We start from the raw sequence: 6,156 nt of genomic DNA on the forward strand, positions 1-6,156 counted from the left end.
GTCACACCCAGTGTCTGAGACCTCACCAGCTTATGCCTGAGGCTGCTTTTCCTTCAGTCCCCCCAAATTATGATGACCCACAACTCCAGGCCTGTTCTTAAAGATCAGGAAGTCCAGTCCTTCCCAGAAGCTCCTCCTCCAGTGCTCCCAAGACCCCTATAGGCCATGTAGAACAGAAGCTGGCGATAGGGCTTCCTGGGGATAGGAGGGCAGAGCCTCTTTCCCCTCCACCTGAGCCAGCTGGGCCTGTGACCTGGGTATTTGATGATCGGTTAGGATCGAATTTCCCCTGGTAGGCGTGAGGGTCTGGATTCTAAACCCAAGCTAAGGCCACAGTTGTAGAGACCTACCTTGACCTATCTGTCAGACCAAGAGGGAGAGGGCTCACGAAGCCAGCTGCATTCCCAGGATGCACACCAGAGGGCGCTGTTGGCCTGTGCTCAGAGGCCGTTGGCTCCAAAATCCATCTGGAAATGTCACCTGTCTGTGGACTTGACACATGAGCTGCAGAGGTCCTGCTTCCAGAACTGCTCCTGCTGAGGGACCAAAGAAAGAGTTCTCACACCGTTTACATGGCCATTTCTCTCTTTTCCCAACGCAGCTGCCGGTTCTGGCTCTTCTGGGCATATCCGGCGCTAAAGCCGTGGCCTGGGGTAGGCTCTCAGGGCGCCGCCCCAGGCCGTCAGACAGGTAATAATGGCTTTGGAGGGCGCGGCGAGGGAACTGGAGCTGGATCCCTTTTCTCCCGGGGGGGATCTTCTGCCCTCTGCTCATTTCTTGATACAAATAGCCCTTCTCTGGGTGGTGAGTACTGTGGTCTCTAGAGCCAGACTGCCTGGGCTCAGATGGCTCTGCCACTTGCCAGCTATGTGACAAGCCGCTCAAGTTCTCTGTGCCTCAGTTTTCTAATCTGTAAAATAGAGGTAGTAGTAGGGGTGCCTATTTTGAAGATGAAAAAAAAACCCCATATAAAGAGGCTTAGCACGTAGTAAGTGCTCAATAAACGGTTATCATTGTTATCATTAGTGTTTTTGCTATTATTATTAACAGAGTCAACTGAGAGGGCACGCCATCACTAGGCACAACCTGCTGTCCCTCAGCTTCATCACCTCCTCCCCCACTTTCCCTAGAGTGGCCTCTGCTCTGACTTCAGAGTGGCCCCCCACCTCTATCAGGGTGATGTGGGTCCCCATCCAAGTCCCCTGCCTGGGGTTGGCCCAGTCCTGAGTGGTACCAGGCTCCTTAGGCCTGGGGGAGGGGGGGTCTCATACTAATGAGGGTGCTGAGGGATCAGGGCAGGTTCCCACTCCTGGTCTCAGACAACTCTGGGTCTGTAGCCCAGTGAAAAAGGGCCTTGCCTGTGACTTGGCCCACCCCACTAGTTCAGGCCCCACCTCTAGACCCTACCAAGCCCAGGGCTATATCCCAAGGGAGGATGTGGCCACAGTGACAAGGGGTCGTTCTGGTCGTTCCAGAAAACAGGCCCAGGCATGTGGCCCTGAGCACCATGGGGATCAGTTCCCAGAAATGCCCCTCCCGGGTGTGGGGGCAGGGATGAAGGAGACCTGCTGGAACTCCCTGCCTTCCCCTCACTCCCAGCAGGGTCCTGGCCTGGCCCAGCCTGGGGACTGGGCTCAGATCTCCGGGGGCTTACAGGCCAGTGGGGAGATGGACCGGGTAGGATGACAAATGGATGCCGTGGGGCCGCAAACTAGAGGTGTCTGTGTTGTTTAGATGCTGCCGCATCAGGAAGGCACAGTGTGTGCGTGACGGGGTGGGGTTTGAAAGCAGGGTTGCCAGATAAAATACAGAATGCCCAATTTAAGAGACATATACTAAAAAATTATTCACTGTTTATCTGAAATTCAAGTTTAGCTGAGCATCCTGTAACTGTCCGTCTATCATGCTCCCCCTTTCTTTGGCTGTCTGGCAACCCTATTACAAAGGAGCATCGGCTTGGGAGTGCAGGGTATGCACTCTTTACCCTTCAACTGTACCCCAGATGTGCTGACTGGGGAGCCCCTCTGCCCACTGAACACACCCTGCACACTCGGGCTGACTCAGCCAGGCTTCTCCTCGGTGCTCCCCTTACCTGCCAAGGTCGCCGAGAGGGCGCTCAAGGAGTCGGCCTTGTGCTGCACCCCTCCCCCGCTATCAACCTTGGCCCAGCCTCCATCCCTGCAGAGCCTCCTCCCCGGCCTCCCTGCCTCCCCATTCCCATCCTCCTTTCACTCAGAAGCCAGAGGGAATTTCCACCCTGCAGCCTGATCACGCCCTTCTATACTCTGTTCCTCCTTTTTGACAAACTCCTCACAGGAGCTTCAAAAGCCCTGGGGGTCTGCCCCTTGCCCTCTTCTCCAGCCCATCACCCACCACTCCTTCCTCATCCTCCTAGCAGCTGCCACACTCAACTCCTTTCAGTTCCTCGAACAGGTTCTTTCTCACTGCCAAGCCTCAGCACAAGCTGTTCTCTTTTCCCAGAACACTGTCCCTCAGTGCTTTCATTCGTGGAAAGATGAGAGCCCAACCCTGAGATCTCTGCTTTGCACCCTCCCCTGACCTCCTGGAGTCTGGACTAGGAAGCTGGCCCTGCCCTCCAGCATCTAGGGTGGGGTCTTCTCTCGCCTCCATGGCCCCTGCCCTCTCCCCTTAGCAGTAGTTATTTCTCTGTCTCCTGGTCTGTCTCAGCTTCCAGATTGAGAGCAGTTGGGGGACAGGTACTATGCCTCATTCACTCCTTCATTTATTATATGTCCATCACATAATTGTGAGGCACAATCCAGACACTGTGCAGGTTGCTGACGGTGGCATATAATAAGCCATTTAACAAATAAATAGGATATCATTAGTGGGAACTCATGCGATTAGAAAAATAAAGGAGGGAGAGGGGATACAGAGGCCGGGGGCTCGGGTTTCAGCAGAGGGGGTTGGAGAATGAATCCAGAGGTGCTGGGGTGGGTAGGAGAGAGTCAGAGAGCTGGCCTGATTGGCTGGTTGCCTGGGGAGCCCCAAGGCCAGAGTCCTCTAGAGGTTTTGCCACACGGTGATAGTGATCTTTGGGTCTAGGGATGGGGAAGATGGGAACTTGTATCTGTTGTGACGAAAAACTCTAAAGGGGGGCTGGTGAGGTGGTCCCAGGTTGGGAAGCCCTCGGCTCTTGGCAGGAGCAGAAGTAAACTCAAGGCAGAGGAAAGCTTCCCTCAGGTGGGCCAGGAGGACCCCTGCAGAGTAAGACTCACTGATGAGCTTAAATACAAAACTTACCAAGTCACAAGAAGACAAGTTACCATGAGTGACAGCAGAGACAGGAAGCAACACACGAGTCCTCCAGGGTCAGAATACAGAGTGGCCACGTATGACATGTTTAAAAAATAGTTACACAGAGGAGGTTAAGCATCCGACTTCGGCTCAGGTCACCATCTCACAGTTTATGAGTTCGAACCCCATGTCGGGCTCTGTGCTGACAACTCGGAGCCTGAAGCCTGCTTCGGATTCTGTGTCTCCTTCTCTCTCTGCCCCTCCCCTGCTCATGCTCTGTCTGTCTTTCTCTCAAAAACAAATAAACATTAAAAAAAAAAAGAAAAGATGAACATATAAACAAAGAAGGGTGAAGAGAGAGAGATTTGGGGGAAGAACATATGGAAATTCCAGGAGTGAAAGACATAATTTCAAAATCAAAAATTTAATCAATGGTAAACAGTTGAGTAGAGAATTTGTGGACCAGAAGTTGCATATAATGAATGCAGGAGGTGGATAATATGAATGAGAGATTAAGAGATACAGAGAATTGAATGAGAAGATCTTATATACTGGAGTCCCACAAGTAGAAGAAAAAGGGAATGGAGGAAAAGCAGCATTTGAAGACATTAATGGCTGTAAATTTTCTAGAAGCAGTGAAAAACAGATCCACAGAACCAGGAAGCTCAAAGTATCTCAAGCATAATAAAAAAAAAAGAAATGTAAGGGTTACAGACATTTTATTGGAACCACAGAATGCCAGACGCAGAGAGATGTTGAACGCAGTGGGAGAGAAAGGACAAATCATCTCCAAAGGGATGACAGAACGTGAGCTGACTTCTCAACAACCAAAACAGAAGTGAAAACGCTGGAGAAGATGGCAGAACAGCATGGAAGTTGGGTTTTTTTGTTTTTTTTTTTTTGCGTCTCGCGTCCATGAAATATAGCCAGACCAAGACTAAACCATCCTGCACACCCAGAAAACTGATCTGAGGATTAACATAACAATCTGCACAACCTGAACCACAGAACTCAGCAGGTACACGGTGCGGAGAGGTGAACTGGGGGAGAGAGAAGCTGTGGAGGGCAGGGAGCTGTTTTTGCTTGAGGAGAGAGGACGGAGACAGGGGAGGAGGATACGGGAAAAGCACCCCTCCCCAAAAGCAGCTGGAGAGAAAGTGGAAAAGTGGAAACAGCTGCAGGGACTGAACTAAAAAGAGAGAAGGGAGAAAGGAGAGGGTTTCAATTCCACTAAGACTCTGTAACAGGGGGAGCGCAGAGTCGGAAACTGCGCAGCTGATACCTGGCGGTGCTCTGGTGGGAAGGGCGAGTCACCAGGAGCAGAGTGAAGTCTGGGTGGCCCTCGGGCCACATGGGGAGTGGTGGTTCCCCTGCTGGCAGGACATCGGGTAGAGGCTGTGTGGCCCCCACCCCCACAGGCAAAGGTGTCAGCGGACCCGGAGAACAACCACATTCGCTGGTGCTGGAACAAGGTCATTGGGGGTGAAGCCTGGTGCCAGAGGCGTGTTGTGATTTGCCACAACCCCTGAAACGCTGCTGCCACGCGATCGCGTGGACTTTTTCTGGGGCGGGCTGGCACCCGGCCGCAGTCTGGGCATCAGCAGCAGCAGCACAGTCCCTCGAACGTTCCTGGGTGCGGCCAGCACCCGGCCATTGCTCGTGAGACCCTCCCGCGGAGGAGCGGAGCAGGCCAAACACAGTCCCTCAGAAGTACGGGGTCAGGAAACACAGACTCATCTGACGTAAAACTCAGGAGGGAGGTGTTGCCTGGCAGCCTGATGGCTCACGAACAGTGAAAAAGCGGGGAGTGGACGAAAGCTGAAGACAGAGGATGGGTGAGCAATTGCTGATCGGGGAGACCAGAGTTCTGATACTAGAGACTGGGTAGCTGGGTGACGCCATTTTCACTGCTCCCGCGCATGCGCATACGCACCTACGAGCGCCACAAGCAATCTTTCCCAATAAGTTAAGCAGCGCCATCTAGTGGAGACCGGAGCCATTACACTAAGCCCGGCCCAACTGGGACAACCTCACTCTTCAGGAATACAAGTCTCTCCACCTGCTGAGTTTACAGACCATAAAGTGCTTCATAGTTTGACTTCTAGGGGAAAACGATGTAATATCAATCGTATTTCGGTCTGTTTCCTTGTCCATCTATTCAATTTTCTTTTTTTCTTTTCTCTTTTTCGTTTCTTTTCTTTTCCTTGAATACAGAAAGAGAAAAAATTTACTTTTATTTTCAATTTTTATTAAAAATATTTTTCTTTATTTTTTCTACTATATTTTTTTACTTTTTTTGTAAATTTCTCAAATTCTATTTTACTTCCATCATTTCATTTTATTCTATTGCAGTGTGTTCATTTTTTTCAAATTTTCAAATATTTTCCTTTTTCTTTTCTTTCTTCCCCTTTTTCTCTAATCTATCAAGCTCCTTTCAACAACCAGAGCAAAGCACACATAGGATCTAGCATCATTTATTTGATTTTGTGTGTGTGTGTGTGTGTGTGTGTGTGTGTTGTTTTTAATTTTTTAATTTTATGTTTTTTACCTTATTACTTCCTTCTCTCCCTTCAAAATGACAAAACAAAGGAATTCACCCCAAAAGAAAGAGCATGAATAAATGACAGCCAGGGATTTAATCAACACAGATACAAGCAAGATGTCTGAACCAGAATTTAGAAGCACGATAGTAAGAATACCAGCTGGAGTCAAAAACAGATTAGAATCCCTCTCTGTGGAAATAAAAGAAGTAAAAGCTAGCCAGGATGAAATTAAAAAATGCTATAACTGAGCTGCAATCTTGAATGGATGCCATGGCAGCAAGGATGGATGAGGCAGAACAGAGAATCAGCGATCTAGAGGACGAATTTATGGAGAATAATGAAGCAGAAAAAAAGA

Source organism: Panthera leo, chromosome E2 (assembly GCF_018350215.1).
Source record: "Panthera leo isolate Ple1 chromosome E2, P.leo_Ple1_pat1.1, whole genome shotgun sequence".
In the NCBI taxonomy this organism is placed as follows: domain Eukaryota; kingdom Metazoa; phylum Chordata; class Mammalia; order Carnivora; family Felidae; genus Panthera; species Panthera leo.